At 39.3% G+C, this 24,588-nt stretch overlaps 2 non-coding genes across 2 annotated transcripts; both read left to right on the forward strand.

Moving 5' to 3' along the window:
* The first annotated feature begins 7,182 nt into the window (after positions 1-7,182).
* On the forward strand, positions 7,183-7,286 carry LOC148580600 (small nucleolar RNA R71). Its single transcript, XR_015896138.1, has one exon. It is a non-coding gene; the product is annotated as a small nucleolar RNA R71 (small nucleolar RNA).
* Positions 7,287-23,365: 16,079 nt separating this feature from the next.
* On the forward strand, positions 23,366-23,468 carry LOC148580601 (small nucleolar RNA R71). The gene has a single exon (XR_015899605.1). It is a non-coding gene; the product is annotated as a small nucleolar RNA R71 (small nucleolar RNA).
* Positions 23,469-24,588: the final 1,120 nt, after the last annotated feature.

Raw genomic sequence — 24,588 nt, forward strand, 5'->3', positions numbered from 1 at the left:
AATTTGAATGGTGAGGTAGGTGGGGTTTTATGATGGGTTTCTTTGGAGAATAGTGGATGGATATGAGTGGTGAAGAGATTATGGGGAAGAGGGTAGGACTAGATAGGTGAATGGTGTTTTGGGGAATAGGTGTTGATGTGATTTCTCAAGGGTATTTGGGGAAGAGTGTTATAGAGAGGTGTGAAGAGGAGATAAAGAAAGTTGGGGTAGGTGGGGATCCTGTGGGGTCCACAGATCATGAGGCGTCAAGGAATTCTAGTCCCTGCACCTTTATGGCATTTAAACGCCGTTTGTGTGCCATTTATGGCATTTAACGCCATCTCTGCTACCTTTTCTGGCGTTAAATGCCAGTCTGTCTGCCAATTCTGGCGTTTAACGCCAGCCAGACAGCCAGACACCCTTTTCTAGTGTTAAACGCCAGTCTGTCTACCAATTCTGGCATTTAACGGCCAGAATGCTACCAGACTGGGCGTTAAACCCCCATTCTGCTATCCTTACTGGCATTTAAATGCCAGTAAGCCTGTCCTCCAAGGTGTGCTATTTTTTATGCTATTTTTGATTCCGCTTTAATTCTGTAGCTGTTTTTGTGACTCCACATGATCATCTACCTAAAAAAAACATAACATGACAATGGAAAACAAATGTATATAAAAATAAATATGATTAAATAACATTAGATTGCCTCCCAATAAGCGTTTCTTTAAAGTCAATAGCTTGACAGTGAGCTCTTAGAGAGCTTCACAGAGATTCAGATCTTAATGGTGGCCTCCCAACACCGATCTTAGAAGTTGAGTGTGGGGGCTCTGTTTGACTCTGTATTGAGAGAAGCTTTTCATGCTTCCTCTCCATGGTTACAGAAGAAGATCCTTGAGTCTTAAACACAAAGTAGTCCTCATTCAACTATAGGACTAACTCTCTTCTGTCCACATCAATCACAGCTCTTGCTATGGCTAGGAATGGTCTTCCAAGGATAATGGATTCATCCTCATCCTTCCCAGTGTCTAGGATTATGAAATCAACAGGGATGTACAGGCCTTCAACCTTCACTAAGACATCCTCTACAAGTCCATAAGCCTATTTCATTGATCTGTCTGCCATCTCTAGTGAGATTTTTGCAGCTTGTACCTCAAAGATCCCTAGTTTCTCCATTACAGAGAGTGGCATGAGGTTTATTCCTGACCCCAGGTCACACAGAGCCTTCTCAAATGTCATGGTACCTATGGTGCAAGGTATTAAGAATTTTCCGGGATCCGGTTTCTTCTGAGGTAATTTCAGCTGAACCAAGGCATTCAGTTTATTGATGAGCAATGGAGGTTAATCCTCCCAAGTCTCATTACCAACTAGCTTGGCATCCAGCTTTATGATTGCTCCTAGATACTTGATGCTACGATTTTAAGAAATTGCACGATCGGCAAAAATTCCTTCCGGCAAGTGCACCGGTTATCGTCAAGTAAAAACTCACAATAGAGTGAGGTCGAATCCCACAAGGATTGGTTGAGTGAGCAATTCGGATTAGAAGTGTGTTCTAGTTGAGCGGAATCAAGATTTAGATGAGAATTGCGGAATGTAAAATTGCATGAATTAAAGAGCGAGAAGCTAAATTGCTGAAATTAAAAAGGGATCGGGGTGATTGCATGAATTTAATTGCAGAATGTAAAGAGAAGTGATAGATCAGAAATGGGGAATTCATTGGGTTTCAGGAGATATTGAGATCTCCGAATCAAACACATTTTTTTTCCCTTCCTCAACCAATGCATTCATTGAATTTTGCTTGGCAATCTTATATGATTGGATCCCAATCCCTTGGCTCACCAATTCTCTCTAAAAACAAATAAATTCCCAATCCCTTGGTTTAAATGTTCATAAGAAGAGATGATGCTCGATCACTGATTATACCACACAGTTTCATGAACGACAATTTGGTAGGATTACATGTCACAATATCCATCCAAACCCCAATCCAATTCACTGTGAGAAAGCTTCTCTAGCATGAATCCTCCATTCCTTTCCCAAGGTTCTGAAGGATTCCAATTATGGATAGTTTCTTTCCCAAGACAACTAACCAATGGAATTAGATCGAGAAGCTTTCTAACAAAATTCAAGAGAAAAGGTTGAAGAAGAAGATAAAAGCTATTATTGATTCATTGAATTACAATAGAGCTCCCTAACCCAATGAAAGGGGGTTTAGTGAGTCATAGCTCTGAATTCAATTACAAAAAGTATGAAAACTAGAAAGAGTGATCCCCCCAAAATTCCCCCGAGTACCAACCAACTTAAATTCTATCCTATTTATACACTTTCTAAATTGAGCTTCTGTTGTGTTTCTTGGGCTTTGAGGCCTTTCCTTGATTTCCTTTTACTTTGGGTTTATGATCCATAATCCTGATGAGGCTGCTGATCCAATTCTGTAACATTCATTGAGCCAACTTAGTGATAATCAAGTAATGACACATGACTCAACAATTTGAAATTCCAGACTCATCAATTCTTCAGGCCCAATCCCATAAACCATGATATTCAATTGGGTTTCATACCAGAGTACGTTTAAGTTAATGTTTGTGCTCAAATGCTAACTTAAACTGCAATATCTTTGGCCCAGAAACCTTTTCAATTAGTGGCGTTTAAGTTGCAGTTTAAGCTTAAACTGCAACTTAAACGTTGGACACTCCTGGAGGTGGTATAATTCAAGCACGTTTAAGCTTCAGTTTAAGGTTAAACTGAAGCTTAAACGTGGAAATGGAAGAAGGCAAGTCTGGAGTGTGGATTGTCGAACACGTTTAAGCTTCAGTTTAAGGTTAAACTGAAGCTTAAACGTGGAAATGAAGAAAGCAACCCTGGAGGAGAATGGTCGAACACGTTTAAGCTCCAGTTTAAGCTTAAACTGGAGCTTAAACGTGGAAATGGCTCCCTGGTGCATTTCTCATTTCTGGCGTTTAACTTCCAGTTTAAGGTTAAACTGGAGGTTAAACGCCACTTTCAGCTTTTCCTCAGCTTTCATGATTTTGGCGTTTAAGCTCTAGTTTAAGCTTAAACTGGAGCTTAAACGCTACTGATAGTTCCCAGCATTATATGGCTTGGTAGTTTGAGTTCCAGTTTAAGCTTAAACTGGAACTTAAACTCCACATGTGATATTCAAGCTTCCTTTATTGATTTTGTTGCTTCCTTGCCTAGCCTCTTCTTCCCTGAAATCATCCAAACAACTGCATCAAAGTCTTGCAAAATTTCATGAGAAATCTTCCATTCATAGCGTTCAAGTAATATAACTAAAAACTCATGGAATTTGCATCAAAATCATACTGTTTGGATGGTTCATTGCTTTGTTATTCATTTAACCATTCTTGGTTACTTTAAGCTCAAGAAAATGCATAAAACAACTAAAACTAACAGAAAAATGCTAGTGAAACTAGCCTAAGATGCCTTGGCATCACAACACCAAACTTAATGCTTGCTTGTCCCTAAGCAAGTCCTGAGTTATTTGAGAGGAAAGTATGAAACAGAAAGCAATTACATTGGCTATATTAGCAAGCATTTGAAGTTCATCAAAAGGGTTTTATGCAGAAAGTTGCAGCATCACTTTTTCATTCTTATCAGGTAAGATTATCACTTTTTCATTGCATCCATCAAACACTGCTATGGCCTCTTGTTATTCTTATGTCCTTGGCACTTTTCTCTTCTTTGTTTTTCCTTTCTTTTTCTTAGAGCTCCTTTGCTCCTTGTTTGCTTAGTGTCATGTGTTGCACAAGCCTTTGGCATTTTCTTTTTCTTATCAGTGCACTACACATATCCACTACAGGCATTTTAGTTCACATTTCTTCTTGAGACATTGGTGCCCAGCACCTCTTTGTGTGACTAAATGTTTTGTATTTAGGTTGCTCTTGATAATGGACTTTTGGTTGATAATCCCGGGTTAGTTAACCCAAGTTACCAAGTGTTGAAACACTCCTCAGAACCTATTCATCCAAGCATATCCTTAATACATAAACACCACAGGCATTTGTCTCAGAAGTTCAAACCATTGGTGCCTAGCTTATTTTCTCAAAATTTATTTATTTATTTATTTATTTTTTTTTTTGCTTTTTGGTTGCCCTTTTTCAGTGGCTTTTTCTTCTTCTTTTTCTTTCTTTTTCATGGCCAAAGACATTTATTCATCAAGATCCATAGACAGTATTCAAACTTCTACACAAAAATGATAATTATACACTCAATTTCCAGTGATCTGACTAAACAATCAAGCATGCATACCACCACTTAATTCTACTTGATTTGTCACTAATTGAGCCAAGCTACTTTTGTTCAAACTTTTCTTTTATTTTTGGAAACAGAACAAGCATGGCAAGCATTTGTTTAAGAAGGTGAAGTTATATCCAAACATCTAGGCATTCACTTTATTCAAAGCAGTAAACAGACACTCATACTAAAAACTTCACATTCCAGAAAGATTCAACAATTACAGTTTAAACCAGAACAAGCATGCTTTTGTTTGCCTTTTAAAGAATGGTCAAGGAACACCACCACCTTGTGAAATTTCTTGTTTTCTCTTTGTTGCCAGGAAACAATTTGATTTCTCCTTCTTCTCCTAGTTGTTGCTTCATGTTCTTTCTCAGATCCTTGTTTCCTTTCCTGCAAAGAGTGATGAAGTTGCTTGCTTCTCAAGCACTTGAGTGGTTAGCTCAACTATGTATGGGCAAGTGTCTGAGTCTTAAGTTGGTGTGTGAACACCAAACTTAGTCTCCTACTTACTCCTCTGCTCTTTGAGTCCTTGAATTCTCCTTGGAATGAAGTTGCTGCTAAGGATTTTAAGCATTCCTGTGACTGCTTAGAATGGTTGTTCCTTTCATATAATTCAAAGGTTGTTGTGTTCAGTTGATCTGTGTGGTGGAACACCAAACTTAGAGTCACACATTCCCCTTTGAATTATTGATCCACGAATTCATTGTTTGGTGTGAAACACCAAACTTAATTCTTTGCAATGCACAGAAACTACTTCACCTTTTTATTGAAACAAATAAAAGAAACAGCAAGGGAGTATTACCTCAGGTTGGGTTGCCTCCCAACAAGCGCTTCTTTAACGTCACTAGCTTGACGGTTGCCCCTTGTTAGGGTGGATTGTAGTGCTTGGTGTCCTCTCCTCTCACTATGAAAACGTCCCCATTTGATTCCTTCATGATTTCCAAATGTTCCATAGAAAGAACTTTCCTGATTGTGAACACTTGAGGGAGCTGGGAAGGAATGGTTTTGAGGCCAGGTGGGATTGGCAGATAATGACTTGATATCACTTTATCTCCCGGAGAGAAACCTTCAGTGGGAATTTTCTTGTTTCTCCACCCTCTTGGCAATTTCTTTACAATTCTTCCCTTTCTCTTGAGGATTTCTTCATTGACCCTTATGCTAGGAGGATCCTTCTGATCTGTTTCTATTGATTCTTGTGGCTTTAACTCTTGCAATTCTTGTTTGCCTTCCAAGGACTGTTTCAGAGTTTCAGCTGCTGGATTGCTTTCCTCCAAACACAGATGGCTACTATCATCCTTAGGCTTTTCAGGTTCTGGTTCAGGCTCAGATGCAGGTTTGAAAACATTGAAAATGAGCTGTTCATCATGTATTCTCAAGATTAGCTCTCCTTGTTCTACATCTATGAGCGCTCTAGCAGTGGCTAGAAATGGCCTTCCCAGAATGATAGGGTGTAGGTAGCTTTCCTCCATGTCCAAAATGACAAAGTCTGTGGGGAAGAAATAATTTCCCACTTTCACCAGCACATTTTCAACTACCCCTTCAGCTTGCTTCTGAGTTTTGTCAGCCAGTTGTATGATTACATCAGTGGATCTCACCTCATTCAGTTGTAGCGTCTTCATAAGAGTCAGAGGCATCACATTTATGCTAGCTCCTAGATCACAGAATCCTCTGTCAATTTTTGTTTCCCCTATGATGCAGGGGATATGAAAACTTCCTAGGTCTGTTTTCTTAGAGACTATGTCCTTCTTGATGAGGGCACTGCATTCTTTGTTCATTATTACAATTTGTCCTCCCTTCAAAACTCTTTTCTTGCTCAGCAATTCCTTTAAATACTTGATATGTGTAGGCATCTGCTGGAGAATCTCAAGAAAGGGAATATTGATATGGAGAGACTTAAATGTCTCTAAAAACCTTGAATAGGTTTTCCCTTTTTCACCTCCTCCTAACCTCTGAGGAAATGGTGCTTTTGGTTGGTATGTTTCCAGCATGCCTTTTTGCAGTTCCTTGGCTTGCTCAGTTTTACTTTCCTGCTTAGCTTCTTCCACACCTTCCTTCAAGATTTCTGGCTCCTGTTCTGAGGGTCTGATTCCTTCTTCTTCTGAGACTTCCTTCAATATGGTGATGGCCTTGCATTCTTCCCATCTCACTCCCTTTTGTTCCCCTTTAGGATTCTTTTCTGTGTCACTAGGGAACACTGCAGTTGACTTGGGGGCCTGTTGAGATAGCTCTCCTACTTGAGACTCCATCCTCTTGAGTTTTTCACCATGGTTCCTTAAGGTAGATCTCACATCATCCCTAAAGCTTTTCAACTCACTTATGTCCTGACCCATGTTTGCCAGCATTCCTTCTATCCTGTTTAATTGATCTTGAAATTGTTGGTTCGGATTAGGTTGGGTAGGTTGATTATTTTGGCCATGATATGATGGTTGGGAGTAAGTGTTTTGTGTGGCTTGGTATGATCTTTGGTTGGAGTTTTGGTATGTGGACTTGTTATGTTGGTTTTGCTGGTTTCCCCACCCAAAGTTTGGGTGGTTTTTCCAGCCTGGGTTGTAAGTGTTGGAATGTGGATCATATGGTTGCCTTTGTTGATTTCCTACATAATTGGCCTCTTCCCAATCACCTCCTTCAGTGCTTACTTCCTCTTGATCTTGTGTGTGTATTGCAGCCACTTGCTTTGTTTCTAATTTCCTGGTGAGCTCTGCTAGTTGCTTGGCAAACACCTTGTTTTGGGCTAAAATTGTATCAACATGGTTCAGCTCCATGACTCCCTTAGTGTTGTGTCTCTCTGAAGCATAGTAGTACTCATTCTCAGCCACTGTCTCAATCACTTCAATGGCCTCTTCCACAGTCTTTTTCCTGTTCAATGAACCTCCTGATGAATGGTCTACAGCCTTCCTTGATTCATAAGAAAGTCCATCATAGAAAATATGCAATTGCACCCAGTCATGGAACATGTCTGGTGGGCATTTCCTTGTCAAATCCTTGAACCTCTCCCATGCCTCGTAGAGAGTTTCACCATCTTGTTGTCTAAAAGTCTGAACCTCAGATCGAAGCCTATTGACCTTTGTGGGGGGTAGAAACGTGCCAGAAACTTACTTTCCACCTCATCCCAGGTTGATAGGCTCCCCCTTGGGAATGATTCCAGCCACTTAGCTGCCTTGTTCCTAAGTGAAAATGGGAACAAGAGCAGTTTATAGGTATCTTCCTGGACTCCATTGGACTTCACAGTGTCGCAAATTCTCAGGAATTTTGTGAGATGTTGGTTTGGATCTTCATTAGCACTCCCACCAAATGAACAATGATCCTCCACAAGTGATATTAGCTGTGGTTTGAGTTCAAAATTGTTGGCCTGAATGGGTGGTTTCTGAATGCTGCTACCACAATTCCCAGAGGTTGGGTTTATGTATGAACCAAGAACCCTCCTCTCGGGAATGGCATTGTTTCCATCAGCTCTCTCATGGTTGTGAACTTCTCTATCCATGTTGAGATCTAGAGCTTCCTCAAAATTGTCCTCAGATTCTCCTTCAGATTCTTCTTCTCCCAGTACTCTCTTCCCGCTTGCTTCCCTTCTAAGTTTATGAAGGGTCCTCTCTGGTTCGGTATAATGAGGAGTTGATGTCTCTCCTCTCCTACCTGTCATACAAAAACACAACACAGGCAACAAACAAGTGAAATACTCTTGGTTAATGGAAGAGTATGGTTAGAGCAGTTGAGGAATTAATTCAAATAGTTAGTGAGTCAGTGAGTTAGTTGCTTGAATTTAAAGGCATAAAGAAAGAAAGCATGTAACAGAGTGCAGAAATTAAAATTCAACAAGTAACTTGAACTGAATTAACAAAGCAAGAAAAATGCTCAATCTAGTTAACTTCCAATTTGAGAATTGTCAATCGAAAACCAATCCCCGGCAACGGCGCCATAAACTTGATGCTTTTTTTTTCCCAAGGTTCCGAAGGATTCCAATTATGGATAGTTTCTTTCCCAAGACAACTAACCAATGGAATTAGATCGAGAAGCTTTCTAACAAAATTCAAGAGAAAAGGTTGAAGAAGAAGATAAAAACTATTATTGATTCATTGAATTACAATAGAGCTCCCTAACCCAATGAAAGGAGGTTTAGTGAGTCATAGCTCTGAATTCAATTACAAAAAGTATGAAAACTAGAAAGAGTGATCCCTCCAAAATTCCCCCGAGTACCAACCAACTTAAATTCTATCCTATTTATACACTTTCTAAATTGAGCTTCTGTTGTGTTTCTTGGGCTTTGAGGCTTTTCCCTGATTTCCTTTTGCTTTGGGTTTATGATCCATAATCCTGATGAGGCTGCTGATCCAATTCTGTAACATTCATTGAGCCAACTTAGTGATAATCAAGTAATGACACATGACTCAACAATTTGAAATTCCAGACTCATCAATTCTTCAGGCCCAATCCCATAAACCATGATATTCAATTGGGTTTCATACCAGAGTACGTTTAAGTTAATGTTTGTGCTCAAATGCTAACTTAAACTGTAATATCTTTGGCCCAGAAACCTTTTCAATTAGTGGCGTTTAAGTTGCAGTTTAAGCTTAAACTGCAACTTAAACGTTGGACACTCCTGGAGGTGGTATAATTCAAGCACGTTTAAGCTTCAGTTTAAGGTTAAACTGAAGCTTAAACGTGGAAATGGAAGAAGGAAAGTCTGGAGTGTGGATTTGTCGAACACGTTTAAGCTTCAGTTTAAGGTTAAACTGAAGCTTAAACGTGGAAATGAAGAAAGCAACCCTGGAGGAGAATGGTCGAACACGTTTAAGCTCCAGTTTAAGCTTAAACTGGAGCTTAAACGTGGAAATGGCTCCCTGGTGCATTTCTCATTTCTGGCGTTTAACTTCCAGTTTAAGGTTAAACTGGAGGTTAAACGCCACTTTCAGCTTTTCCTCAGCTTTCATGATTTTGGCGTTTAAGCTCTAGTTTAAGCTTAAGCTGGAGCTTAAACGCTACTGATAGTTCCCAGCATTATATGGCTTGGTAGTTTGAGTTCCAGTTTAAGCTTAAACTGGAACTTAAACTCCACATGTGATATTCAAGCTTCCTTTATTAATTTTGTTGCTTCCTTGCCTAGCCTCTTCTTCCCTGAAATCATCCAAACAACTGCATCAAAGTCTTGCAAAATTTCATGAGAAATCTTCCATTCATAGCGTTCAAGTAATATAACTAAAAACTCATGGAATTTGCATCAAAATCATACTGTTTGGATGGTTCATTGCTTTGTTATTCATTTAACCATTCTTGGTTACTTTAAGCTCAAGAAAATGCATAAAACAACTAAAACTAACAGAAAAATGCTAGTGAAACTAGCCTAAGATGCCTTGGCATCAATACTGAGCAACTTGCTCTTCAGCAATATCTTCATTCTCTTCAGAGGAAGAATAATCATCAGAGCTCATGAATGGCAACAGTAAGTTCAGTGGAATCTCTGTTGTTTCTGTATGAGCCTCAGATTCCCTTGGTTCCTCATTAGGGAACTCCTTAGTGGTTAGTGGACGTCTATTGAGGTCATCCTCACTGGAAATCACCGCCTCTCCCTCCTCTATGGGTTCGGCCATTTTGGGTATATTGATGGCCTTGCACTCTCTCTTTGGATTCTCTTCTGTATTGCTTGGGAGAGTACTAGGATGGATTTCAGTAACATTTTGACTCAGCTAACCCACGTGTGCCTCCAAATTTCTGATTGAGGACCTTGTTTTAGTCATGAAACTGAGAGTGGTCTTAGATAGATCAGAGACTATGGTTGCTAAGTCAGAGAGGCTCTGCTTAGAATTCTCTGTCTGTTGCTGAGAAGATGATGGAAAAGGCTTGCTATTGCCAAACTTATTTCTCCCACCATTATTATTATTGAAGCCTTGTTGATGCTTCTGTTGATCCTTCCATGAGAAATTAGGATGATTCCTCCATGAAGGATTGTAAGTGTTTCCATAGGATTCTCCCATGTAATTCACCTCTTCCATTGTAGGATTCTCAGGGTCATAAGCTTCTCCTTCAGAGGAGGCTTCTTTGGTACTGCCGGATGCAGCTTGCATTCCAGTCAGATTCTGAGAAATCATATTGACTTGCTGAGTCAATATTTTATTCTAAGTTATCCCATTATTCGCATAATTTCTTTCAGAAGTGTACATGAACTGGATATTTGCAACTATCTCAATGAGTTCCTGGGCTTCTACAGGGGTTTTCTTCAGATGAAGAGATCCACCAGCAGAGTGGTCGAATGACATCTTGGACAATTCAGACAGACCATCATAGAATATACATAAGATGCTCCATTCTAAAAGCATGTCAGAAGGACACCTTCTGATCAATTGCTTGTATCTTTCGCAAGCTTCATAGAGGGATCCACCTTCCTTCTGTCTGAAGGTTTGGACTTCCACTCTAAGCTTGCTCATCTTTTGAGGTAGAAAAAATTTGGCCAAGAAAGCATTGACCAACTTTTTCCAAGAGTTCAGGCTTTCTTTAAGCTGTGAGTCCAACCATATCCTAGCTCTGTCTCTTACAGCAAAGAGAAAAAGCATAAGTCTGTAGACCTCGGGGTTAACCCCATTGGTCTTAACAGTGTCACAGATTTGCAAGAATTCAGATAAGAACTGATGAAGATCTTTCAATAGAAGTCCATGAAACTTGCAATTCTACTGCATTAAAGAAACTAATTGAGGCTTAAGCTCAAAGTTGTTTGCTACAATTGTAGGAATTGAGATGCTTCTTCCATAGAAGTCGGAAGTTGGTGCAGTAAAGTCACCAAGCATCTTCCTTGCATCTCCATCATTGTTATTGGGTTTGGCTGCCATGTCTACTTCTTTTTCAAAAATTTCTGTAAGGTCCTCTCCAGAGTGTTGTGCTTTAGCTTCTCTTAGCTTCCTCTTTAGAGACCTTTCAGGTTCAGGATCAGCTTCAACAAGAATGTCTTTATCCCTGTTCCTGCTCATATGAAAAAGAAGAGAATAGAAAAGAAGAGGAATCCTCTATGTCACAGTATATAGATTCCTTTATGTGAGTAGAAGAATAGAAGAATAGAAGAATGAGAATAGGGAGGATAAGAGGAATTCGAACAAAGAGAGAGGGAGAGGGTTCGAATTATGAGTAGAATAGAAGTGTTAGTAAATAAATAAATAAATAAATAGAAAGAGATGACAGAGAGAGTATTCAAATTTTAAGAAGAGGGAGAAGAAAAATATTTTAATTTTTATTTAATTAATTAAGTTATAATTCGAAATTTAAGAAAAGAATTAAAAGCATATTGAAAACTAAATAAATTAATTAATTAAAAATATTTTTGAAAAATTTGTTAGTTAGTTTTTGAAAATGAGAAGTGAAAAAGTAGTCAGGTAGTTTTGAAGAAGATAAGAAACAGTAAACTTTTTAAAATTAAAACAAACAAATCAAGTGGTTAATTGAAAAAGATTTGAAAATAAATTTTGAAAAGATAAGAAGTTAGAAAAAGATTTTGAAATTAAAATTTTGAAAAAGATTTGAAAAGGAAATTAAAAAGATTTGATTTTCAAAATTAAAGTTAATGACTTGACTAACAAGAAACTAAAAGATATGATTCTAGCATTTAAAGATTGAACCTTTCTTAACAAGAAAGTAACAAACTTGAAATTTTTGAATCAAAACATTAATTGTTAGCAAGGATTTTCAAAAATATGAAATAAAATGAAGAAAAAGATTTTGAAAAATTTATTTAAGAAATTCAAAAATGTTAAGAAGGAAAATGAAAAAAATTTAATTTTTGAAAAAGATTTGAAGAGATAGAATTTTTAAATTGAAATTTTGACTTGACTAACAAGAAACAACTAAATTTTAAAACTTTTTAACTAAGTCAACCCAAAATTTCGAAATTTATGAGTAAAATAAGGAAAAGATATTATTTTTTATTTTTTTGAATTAATGAAGAAAGAGAAAAACAACAAAATGACACAAGACATAAGAATTTAAGATCAAAACAATTAATTCATGCAAGAACACTTTGAATGTCAAGATGAACACCAAGAACACTTTGAAGATCATAATGAACATCAAGAACATATTTTTACAAATTTTTAAGAAAAGAAACACATGCAAGACACCAAACTTAGAAATTTTTTTTTATGTTTAGACACTATGAATTTGAAAATGCATATGAAAAACAACAAAAGACACAAAACAAGAAAATGTAAAGATCAACAAAGAAAATCATCAAGAACAACTTGAAGATCATGAAGAACATAATGCATGAATTTTCGAAAATTTTAAGAAAATTAAATACATGCAATTGACACCAAACTTAAAATTTGACACAAGACTCAAACAAGAAACACAAATTTTTTTTGGTTTTATGATTTTAAATTTTTTTTTTTGTATTTTTTTCGAAAATAAAAATAAAAAGCTTAAACATAAAATAAAATTACCCAATCTAAGCAACAAGATGAACCATCAGTTGTCCAAACTCGAACAATCCCCGGCAACGGCGCCAACAACTTGGTGCACGGAATTGTGATCACACTTTTCGCAACTCCGCACAACTAACCAGTAAGTGCACTGGGTCGTCCAGGTAATACCTTACGTGAGTAAGGGTCGATCTCACGGAGATTGTCGGTTTGAAGCAAGATATGGTCATCTTGTAAATCTTATTCAGGCAGATTCAACTGGTTATGAGGTTTTGATAATTAAAAGATAAATAAAACATAAACTTAAATAAAGATACTTATGTAATTCATTGGTGGGAATTTTAGATAAGCGTTTGGAGATGATTTGTTGCTTCTGAACCTCTGCTTTCCTACTGTCTTCATCCAATCATGCATGCTCCCTTCCATGGCAAGCTGTATGATCCTCTCGGATGAAAAATACCAGGTACGGTTTCTGCACGGCTAATCAACTGTCAGATTTCTCGTCTCGGATGAAAAATACCTGGTACAGCTACTGATGTGGGTGGAAACTGTCTCTCAACAAATTTCCTTCAGCAAGTGTACCGAATTTGTCGTCAAGTAAAAACTCACAATAGAGTGAGGTCAAATCCCACAGGGATTGATTGATCAAGCAACTTTAATTAGAAGAATGTTCTAGTTGAGCGAATCCAGAATTTGGGTTGAGAGTTACAGAAAATAAAATGGCGGGAATGTAAATAACAGAAAAGTAAATGCTAGAATTAAAGGACTGGAAGTAAATGACTGAAAGTAAATTGCAGAATTGTAAATGGGAATAGGGGATTTGCTCATAAAAGTAAATGGCAGAAATTAAAGAGAATGGGTAAGATCAGAGATGAGGAGTTCATTGGGCTTAGGAGATGTTGTAATTCTCCGGATCAAGTTTATTTTCATCTCTTCCTCAATCAATGCACTCATTGATCTCCTTGGCAATCTTAATTGATTGAATTACAAATTCAATCTCTCAAATCTTGATCAATAGCCAATTCCTTGGTCAATTTCTCATGAGAAAAGATGAAGTATGGTCACTGATTATACCACATGCATTTCCCAAATCAAGTATTGAGAGGGTTATAGTCACATACCCATCCAAACCCAATTTGGTCCAGCATGAGAAAGCATTTCTAGCTTGATCTCTTCATTCTTCTTTCAAGGTTCAGAAGAGATCCAGGTTTGAATAGCTTCTTTTCCAAGATAACTACCCAATTCGATGAAGATCGAAAGCTTTCAAGTAAAATCAAGAGAAAAGATAGAAGAAGAATAATGAAAATTAGTATTGATCCATCAAACTACAACAGAGCTCCCTAACCCAATGAAAGGGGTTTAGTTGTTCATAGCTCTAGAAAATGAAAACAAAGATGGAGAATACATCATAAAACTAGAAAATGCAGAGAAGGTAAAATACAGAGAGTAGTTCTCTTTTCCCCCCAACTTCCAGAACTCCTAAACAATTCAAAGCTACTCCTATATATACTACTTTTCTCAGCTTCTAGTTGGCTCTTCAAGTCTTGGGCCTTTGGATCTTGAGTTTGAAGCAGTTCTCTTCTTTATTTGGGCTTGGCTTTACTTGCAGAGAGAAAATGTGAAGTGGGCAGAGACTTTAGCTCAGGACGTTAGGGGTGTTAACGTTAAGTGAAAATATGAGTTCGAGAACGTTAGTGACAATCAACTTTTTCACTAACGTTCCTAAGTAAAAGCCACGTTAACTTCAACGTTAGTGGCACAAACGTTGCCACTAACGTTGCCTCTAAGTCCTTCGCAAACGTTATTGAGACTTAACATTCGCAATAACTTTGAAAAGCCCCCTTTGTTCCCACGTTAGAGCCCACGTTAACTTAGTTAACGTGGCTCTTTAACGTGGGCTTGCCATCCTTCGAGAACGTTAGTGACACTCAACATTGTCACTAACGTTCCAAGGTGCCCCTATGTCTCACATTAGAGTCCACGTTAACTAGGTTAACGTGGCTCCTTGGGGGGTTGTGTGGTTGCTTCCAACGTTAGTGACAATGTTCGGTGTCACTAACGTTGTCGACCACTCTTGCTTCTTACGTTAGCTCCCACGTTAAGCAAGTTAACGTGGGAGTTAACGTGGTATATTTCTCCTTAGGCCAACGTTAGTGACAATGTTGAATGTCACTAATGTTGGCGTTTCTCCCCCTTCTAACGTTAGAGGCCACGTTAACTAAGTTAACGTGGACTCTAACGTGGCCACTTATGAGCATTTGCCAACGTTAGTGACAATGTTAAGTGTCACTAACGTTGGCTCAACTTCCCCTCTCCACGTTAGAGTTCTCGTTAACTTAGTTAAAGTGACTCTTAACGTGGTCAATGATGGCTTCGAGAGCGTTATTGGCAATCACTTTTCTCATAAACTTTGCAAGTTACCTCCCATTCCTTGTTTCCTTTGGTCTTGAAATCAAGCAATAGAGTGCATCAAAGTTCTAGTCCAAGTCATGGGTAATGCAACATACAATTTGTCACTAAACTCATGTAAAATCCTCATGAAATAATGTAAAATGCACAATGTATGCTTGAATCAAGGTGTAAGTGAATATCTACCCACAACTAGCTTATTTCCTAAGGGAATGCATGAAACTATCTTAAAAACAGTAAAGAAAAGGTCAGTGAAACTGGCCAAGATGCCCTGGCATCACAACACCAAACTTAAAGCTTGCTTGTCCCTAAGCAAGTACTGGAACAAGAGAATGATGAATGGAATGCCAAGAGCAATGAGTCATTCTTATGGAAGTCATATCACTGATTTTATGGTGGTTTCATGCATAGCAACTTAGGTTCATTCCTTTACTGGCTTTCAGACCTTTATCATGTCCTAAAACACTCACCTTGCTTACATCCCATGAGACTTTTATTCATTGGTCCCTTTATTGTCATTTCAGAGCTTATTGGTGTTCTTAGCCTAAGTGCTCTGTAAGGGGGCAACATTTTAAGATAAGCTTTCAGCCAACACTCCCGAACCAGTTGGTTCAAGGTGCTACGTGTTGAAGCACCCCTAAGGACTTACTCCCTCAAGTCTCTCCCCCATACATACACACCACAGGCATATAGTTCATTTATTTTCCTTCTTGAGACCTTGGTGTCCAGCACCTCTTTGGGTTACTAAATGCTCTGTGGTGAGGGTTACTCTTGATAATGGACTTTCAGCTGATAATCCCGGGTTAGTTAACCCAAGTTACCAAGTGATAAAGCACCCCTAAGAGCTTATTCATCCAAGTAGATCCCTCACACAGGAACACCACAGACACATATCTTAAGATCAAAACTATTGGTGCCTAGCCTTATTGCTTGCTCTTTGTCTTTTGTTTTTTCACTTTCATTATTCTTTTCTCTTTCTTTTCTTAGGATCTTGTCATATACTTAGTCTCATGAGTATATTCAAAGCAAAGTATTCAGGCCAGATAGTTGTCATCCCACCTTATGGTTGAACCAACTTAGCTAACTTATGATCATACCACAAACTCATGAATGTACTCCATAGTATGAACTCTATTCTAGTCTTTTGAAACATAAACATTCTCTCTTCATTTGATTCAAAAGGAACGAGCATACAAGTAAGTAAAGTAAGGATGCAGTGACATAAAGACTAGCACACAGAGACCTTCTTCAATACCAAAGACTTAAAAGACAGAATTGAAAAAGGTTTAAACATAACATGGAAGCAAGTTCTATTTCATACAAGATCTTCCTTATTTAAAACATAAAGAAAGGTGGAATAAAGAAGGAACTCCACCACCTTTTACTGTTGTGGATGTCCATGCTCTTTTCCTTGCTTGTCCTCCTTGTTTCCTCTTGCATTTCCTCGCATCCGTGCCAATCTTGCTTGCTTCCAATCCTCAAGTGCCTTCCTCACTGACTCATGACTCTCTTCCACCCTTTGTCTTTCCTCTCGTGCTAATTCATCCTTCATTTCTTCATACCTAGCTATTCTTGGATGCAATATTGGCAGCTGTCCCACTAAGTAGCCGAGCCTGGCTTGAGTGTTTATGTGATGTCCTGTTTCGTTCATGTAAACTCCTTCTGCGAATGCCCTTTGCTCGTCCAATAGTTCTGCCTGTTCTATTTGTCTTCGATGCATCTCATGTATGTGTGCCCCTTGATGTGCTTGGATGTTGATTAGCCTCTGGATGGATTCTTGTTGCTCGTTTTGCCTTTGTTCCATCCTGTTGAATGTTTCTCCCCATTGTTGTCCTTGACTTAGTTGCTGTTCCATCATTTGCCTTTGCCACTCACCTTGCTGAGTCATCCATCTTGAGAGTGCTTCCTCTTGCTGCCCCATCATCTGTAGTTGAAGCTCTTTCTGTGCTCCTTGGCTTTCCAAATATTGTCTAGACAAGCCATCAATGGCTTCCTGCAATTGGTGCATGTCCAAGGTCTGTTGTGCTTGACCCTCTAAGACTTGTCCTTCCACTACTTGAGGGGCTGTCCTCTTCCTTTGCTTCCGCTGAGGCAAAGGGGATGCTGCAGCATTCATCCTTCGTATAGTTATTGGGATGCCTTCCTTTATCCACATGGGGTTCTCATCTTCAAAAACCACCCCAGCTTTCTTGCGTATTCGGTAAATAGTGCTGGGGTAACCTAACGTTCCTCTTGAGTCACTTTTCTCTGCCATCTTTCTAATACCTTCAGCTATGAGTTCATGAACCTTGATTTCTCCTCCCTTCAGTATACAGTGCACCATTGTGGCTCTCTTGACATTCACCTCTGAGTTGTTTGCAGCTGGAAGAATAGACCTTCTCACTAGCTCAAACCACCCCTTGGTTTCAGGAGTGAGATCTGTTCTCTTGATGACCTTTGGTTTATTTCCCGCACCCCTTTCCCAGTCAGCTCCTGGTACACAAATATCTTGCAGAATCTGGTCATAATTGGGGTTGTCCAATCTTGAGTGATAGCTTTCTTCTTCAAACTGTATAGACCGTAGCTTCAATGCCCTCATGACACTCATGGGACCAAAGTCCACCATCTTTCCTCTCACAAAGCTTGTATAGGACTCATCCTTCTTATCATATCGAACCGCATTTGCATAAAATTCTCTTATGAGGTTTGCATTCACCTTAATGACCGGGTCAGTGAGGAGCTCCCATCTTCTCCTTTCTATCTTCTCTGTGATTTCGAGGCACTCAGTCTTTTTAACTTGAAATCCCAGCTCATAAATGATTTCCTTATCAACCATCCACCCGTATTGCAATGCATGATGCAAGCTTCTAAATCTCTTTCCATCATATGGGTGTTCTTCCATGGGTTCCTTTCCCTTCCTTCTTTTAGAGCCTGAACACGCCATGAATGATAGTTAATATGTGAAGGTGGCAAAGTTGTGGAGATTTTTGGTTGTTTAGGGTTTTATTGCAATGAAGAGGGTGAGGTGGGAAAAAGGTTTTTAATGGGGTAGGGAGTGTCTTGTACCGAAATGGAGAGTGGTGAAGAGTGGGTAATGACAATGAAGGTGGGTACGGAACAAGGGTCGTTTATATAGAGAAGTTGTGAGAGAATGGAGGGTGTGGATTGATGGGGTGGTTACTTGATGGACGGTTGGGGTGATGCATGGATAAAAGACAAGGATCATCACTTTATGAATGAGATTGCTCGGTCTTTTAGGGGTCCCATTTTTCCAATGTTGCATGGCAACATTTTCCAATGCATTCTCTTTTCGGAACAAGTGTGTAGTCCCTCCTTTTTTGGTGTCCGAACCTTCTTTATTTAACTGTCCAATCACTCCCCTTTTCCTTTTTCCTATAAAGATTTAAAATAAGGAAATTAATATCATAAAAATCAACTCTGCGGCTAGAATAATAAAGAGAAGAAAAAGAGTTTGTATATTTATGAATTTCAACTAGCCAACTACTTGTGTATCCTTAGAGGCAGATTGATGGCACCTTGGGGTGACACCAAACTTAGTTTGGAGCACTGTGATGAAAAGTTTTGTTCAAAGCTCCAAGAGTTCTGCTTTGAATACCAAACTTGTTCTTCACTATATACTGCATGATAAAGATTTCACCAAGTGTTTGTCAAGTTTGGGTTGAAATTCATAAACATTAATTTATTCACTATTTTAAAAACATATAAAACATGGGTTGCCTCCCATGAAGCGCTTCTTTAGCGTCACTAGCTTGACGTTTTTCCCTCATCAGGGTGGTTGGTAGTGCTTAAAGTCCTCCCCTCTTGCTGTGGACTTATATCCATTGGTTGGATCAATGATCTCCACATGTTCCAGGGAAAGAACTCTGTTGATAGTGAAGACTGATGACATGTCACCATGTCATGTTTTTCTATGCTTTTTCATTTGTTTTCAATAGGTTTTATGCACTTTCTTGAGCCATAAGCAAGCCAATTGGGTAGATTTTCATGTTTCCTTTGATTTAATCAACCATGTATGAATTCATGCTATTTCATGAGGTTTTATGCTATAATTGTCATATATTATGAAAGAATGAATATCTCATGATTTTGAGCATAGCTTTGATGTGTTCGGTTGATTAATGATAGGTGAAGAAAGCTTGGAGAAAGGTTGAAGCAAGAAGGAATAGCTAGGAGTAAAGAGAGGACAATGGAATAAGTGAAATTGAACCAGGAAGCAAAAAGCTGGACCTAAAGTTAGCCTCAAACTTTTGCACAAACTTTTGGGTGAAAAGTTAGTCCCAACGTTAGCCCCTAACTTTTGGGCTAATGTTGGAGCTTGAAAATCACTCCCTGGGCACCAAAAGTTTGCGCCAACGTTAGCCCCTAACTTTTGGGCTAACGTTGGCACATGAAAATCACCCCTGGGCACCAAAAGTTTGCGCCAACGTTAGCCCCTAACTTGATGGCTAACGTTGGCATGAGAAAAACCTCCCTGGCCACCAAAAGTTTGCGCCAACGTTAGCCCCTAACTTTTGGGTTAACGTTGGCACATGAAAAATACAAGGGGAGGAGCAAAAGTTTGCGCCAACGTTAGCCTCTAACTTTTGGGCTAACGTTGGCGCCACACACCACAACAGCTTGAAGGGGTATACTTCCAACAAGAATAACTTGAGCTACAGAGCTCCAATTGAGGTGATTAAAGAAGCATTGGAAAGTAGGAATCAAGAGCTTTCCAAGCATATATGGCACTGCATGGTGGACACTAAAATTGAGGGAGAAAACTGCCCCGCAATGTGCATAAACGAACATGGTGGCAACCTGCAGTGAGGCCAACTGACCTCTGCACCTTCAACGGCGTATAACTCGAGCTGTAGAGCTCCAATTGATGCGCTTCCAACGGCAATGGAAAGTAGACATTCAGGGCTTTCCAACAATGTATAATAGTATGAGGTGGACAATACGTTTGAGCCTCCAGAACTGGCGTTTTTGCCAACGTTTGAGGCAAACTTTACCTCAAACGCTGCACACCAAAGCCAGCAACCATGCCCTCTTCAAATGATCATAACCTGAGTTGTAGATGTCCAATTGAAGTGATTCCAAGTGGGTTAGAAAGCTGACATTTAGAGCTTTCCAACCATATATGATAGTTTATATTGGGCATAAAATTGACAACATGACAAGAGGACAAAGTTGGCGCCACAAGTGCACTAAGGAAGGGCAACGTTCGAGCAAAAGTTAGACCCCTAACTTTTGCCCCAACGTGGATAGCAGCAAATTATGTTGGCTGATATGAAAAGTTGGACCAAAAGTTAGACCCTAACTTTTGCTCCAACTTTTGGTCCAACTTTTGCAAAACTCCAACCCGGTTCATTTGGTTCACTTTGGTTCTTCTCCAAACTCCAAGAGCAATCAACCAAGGCCTTTATCAACCCAATTCCATCAAGAGCAAGGGCCCAATTGACACCACTCAAAGGCACAAGAGATAGTTAGAATAGAAATTTCATTTTAATTGTAATTTGTTTTGAATTTCATTTTCATTTTGTAAAAATGCCTATAAATAGGCATCTGTTTCATATTTCTAAGGAGGCTGGCTCCACTAGGGAGCACGAGGATTTGAGAGCTCTCTTTAATTTTCTTTTCTTTGTTTTTGAGTCTTGGGTGGAGAATTGAAGGTGTTCTGTTTCATTCTCCCTCTGAGATTTCTCTCTGCTTTCTTTACTGCTTAATTGAATCGAATTTTCTGTTAATTGCTCTTCATCTACTTTCTCTGCAATTTACATTTCCTTTGCAATTGTTCTTGTTGGATCTAGGAAGGCATTGAGATCTAGACTTGGTTATCTAGTCTCTTGGGTCCTGAGATCTTAATTCCAATTTTACATTCTCTGTTTATTGCTTTTCATGTTTATTTACATTTCTGTTTTGGTTCCGAATCAATCAAATCCATCTTTTACTTCTCTGCTTGTTGCAATTTAACTTTTCCTTGTTTAATTTCTGCAAATCCAATTCCCAATTCCCTTTACATTTAATGCAATTTATATTTCTTGTCATTTAAGATTCTTGCAATTCTAATTTCTTGCTCTTTAAGTTACTTGCCAATTTACATTCTGCAACTTTAAATTCATTGTCATTTACTTTCTGTTGGCTACAATTTTGCACAATTCACTAAATGTCAGGTTGACTAAACTAATCACCCACTAAAATTGCTTGATCCATCAATCCCTGTGGGATCGACCTCACTCCCGTGAGTTATTATTACTTGATACGACCCGGTGCACTTGCCGGTTAGATTTTGTGTGTTTTGGGAGAAATTCATTTTTCCACCAAAATACTCATCAAAGACCTTAGGTAACTGAGATGGTATAGTGGGGAGATTAGGGGAAATATCTGGGAAGTAAGCTGAGACAACTCTATCCCCTGGAGAGAAGTCTTCCATAGGGATCTTCTTGTTCCTCCACCTCCTTGGTACCTTCTTCTTTGTTTCTTTTGAGGTTGCCTTCCCCTTGGTGACCTCTTTTTCTAAAGGAGTTGTGATGCTGTCTTCACCTGCCTCTAGAGGTTTAGGTTCCTCCAACTTTTCCTTGAGCTGTGGCGATTGCTGTTTTCCTTGTTTATCAATTAAGGGGATCTCAGAATGAACTGGCTGTGCTTCAGTGCTTGTCTCCTCTTTCAGTGTCTCATTATCATTTGTGCTTAGTTCCTTGTCCTCTTGATCTGTTTCTTGTGAGAGTTTGAAAACATTGAAGCTGAGTCGTTCATCATGGATTCTCAATATTAGCTCCCCTTTCTCTACATCGATAAGTGCTCTGGCCGTAGCTAGGAATGGTCTTCCCAATATGATTGGGTGAGTGTGACTCTCTTCCATGTCCAGGATGACAAAGTCTATTGGGAGAAAGTATTTCCCAACCTTTAGCAACATATTTTCCACCACTCCTATTGCTTGCTTTTGAGTTTTGTCAGCCAGTCTGATGATTACATCTGTGGGCATTATCTCATTGATCTGCAGCCTCTTCACCAGGGATAAGGGCAGTAAGTTGATGCTGGCCCCCAAATCACATAGTGCTCTATCGAACATAGTTTCATCTATGGCACAAGGGATGTAAAAACTCCCTGGGTCTCTTCTTTTTGTAGGCAACTCAGGTTGAATAAGGGCACTACATTCCTTGTTCATCACTATAGTCTGGCCTCCTTTGAGTGAGCTTTTCCTAGGAAGAAGTTCCTTCATATACTTGATGAATGCAGGCATTTGTTGAATTGCCTTGATGAATGGTATGTTTACATGCAGAGATGCAAACAAGTCTAGGAACCTTGAGTATATTCTCTTTCCCACAGCACCATTGAGTAGTTGAGGGAAGGGTGCATAGAGCTTCAGCAGCTCTTGTTGTGAGATTTCTGGTTCTTGGTGATCTCTATCCTCCTCCTTTGTTGAGTTGTCATTAGGTTGTTCGAAAGGTTTGCCATGCTTGTCTTCAGTCTCTTGATCACTTGTAGTGACCATTTTGCAATCTTCCCATCTTACTTTCTTTGCTTCTCCTTTGGGGTTTTTCCCCGTGTAACTTGGGAAGCTATCAGTAGGTTTGGGAATCTTCTCAGCTAAACATCCCACCTGGAATTCCGGCTTCCTAATGGTCTCTCCCTGGTTCTTAATATTGGCTCGCACCTCCTCTTTGAACACCTTATTTTCTTGAATCTCTTGGCATATTCCTTCAAGTAAGGTTTCAATCTTAGAGAGCTTGTCATCAATTGATGGGTGATTCGGAGCAGATGTGCTATTTTGGTTTTGATAGGCATGTGGAGAAGTGTTGTTGTGGGGGTGTTGAGATGTCCTCTGTGTGAATTGTTGGTGAGCTGCACTGTTGTTGGAGTTGTAACGTCTCTGGTCTTGGTTTTGATCTTGCTGACTTCCCAACCCAAAGTTTGGGTGGTTTTTCTATCCAGGGTTGTAGGTCTTGGAGTATAGATCATAGTTTTGCCTTGGTAAATTCCCAATGTAGTTGGCTTGCTCCTGACTACCCTCTGCTTCTTCATTCACTCCTTCTTGGGTTGTTGATGAAGTGGAGATTGCTGCTACTTGGTTCCTCTCCATCTTCTTGGTGAGGTCAGCCAGCTGCTGGATAATGAGCTTGTTTTGGGCCAACAGAGCATCTACATTGTTTAGCTCCATTACTCCTCTTGTGTTCCCTCTTTCGGAAGCATAGAAGTAGTCGTTCTCTGCTACTGTTTCAATGACATCTATAGCATCCTCAATAGTTTTCTTCTTGTTCAAGGATCCTCCGAATGAATGGTCTACGGCCTTCTTTGACTCATAAGAGAGCCCTTCATAGAAAATGTCCAGCTGCACCCATTCGTTGAACATGTCAGTGGACACCTCCTTGTGAGGTCCTTAAATCTCTCCCATGCTTCATACAAAGTTTCACCATCTTGTTGCCTGAAAGTTTGGACCTCAGCTCTCAGCCTATTGATTCTTTGAGGAGGGTAAAATCTTGCTAAGAATTTGTTCACCACATCTTCCCAAGTTGTCAAGCTTTCCCTTGGGAAAGATTCCAGCCACTTGGCTGCCTTGTCCTTGAGTGAGAATAGAAATAAGAGCAGTCTATAGGTGTCAGGATGAACACCATTAGACTTCACTGTGTCACATATTCTCAGGAAGGTGGTCAAATGTTGATTGGGGTCTTCTTGAACACCTCCTCCAAACAAACAGTTGTTCTGAACAAGGGTGATGAGCTGTGGTTTAAGTTCAAAGTTGTTGGCATGGATTGTTGACTTTTGGATGCTACTTCCACAATTGCCTGGGTTTGGATTGATGTAAGAACCCAAAACTCTTCTATCCTCCCCAGCATGATTTGCTCTACCTCCTCCCCCATGGTTGTGATCCTCTTCTTCATGATGGTTTTCCATGTTGTCTTCTATGTTTGGTTCAAAGAATTCCTCCTATTCCTCAGCACCAACCACTTTCTTTCCTCTTGCCTCCCTCCTTAATCTAAGGAAGGTCCTCTCAGGTTCAGAATCAAAGGAAGTTGAAGCCCCACTTCTTCTCCCTGTAATACAACCATCAAGTGCAAGCAAGAAAAGATATGTGCAGAAAGTATTTTTGTCAGAATTACTGTTAGTTGTGGGTGATGCAATATATCAAACAGTTAGTGGGTTAGCAAACAGAATTGAAAATAACAAAGAAAAACAAAAGAGTATAGGGGGAAGGAAAGAAGTTTAACTAAAACAGAAAGTAAATCACTCAAACAGAAAATGAAATTCACAAAAGAAAAATGCTCAATCTAGTGATCTTCCAATTTAATCATTGTTGATGCACAATCAATTCCCCGGCAACGGCGCCATAAACTTGATGCGGGTGGAAACTGTCTCTCAACAAATTTCCTTCGGCAAGTGTACTGAATTTGTCGTCAAGTAAAAACTCACAATAGAGTGAGGTCGAATCCCACAGGGATTGATTGATCAAGCAACTTTAATTAGAAGAATGTTCTAGTTGAGCAAATCCAGAATTTGGGTTGAGAGTTGCAGAAAATAAAATGGCGGGAATGTAAATAACAGAAAAGTAAATGCTAGAATTAAAGGACTGGAA

The sequence above is a fragment of the Arachis ipaensis genome, chromosome B10 (assembly GCF_059453495.1).
Source record: "Arachis ipaensis isolate K30076 ecotype BB chromosome B10, ASM5945349v1, whole genome shotgun sequence".
Classification (NCBI taxonomy): Eukaryota; Viridiplantae; Streptophyta; class Magnoliopsida; order Fabales; family Fabaceae; genus Arachis; species Arachis ipaensis.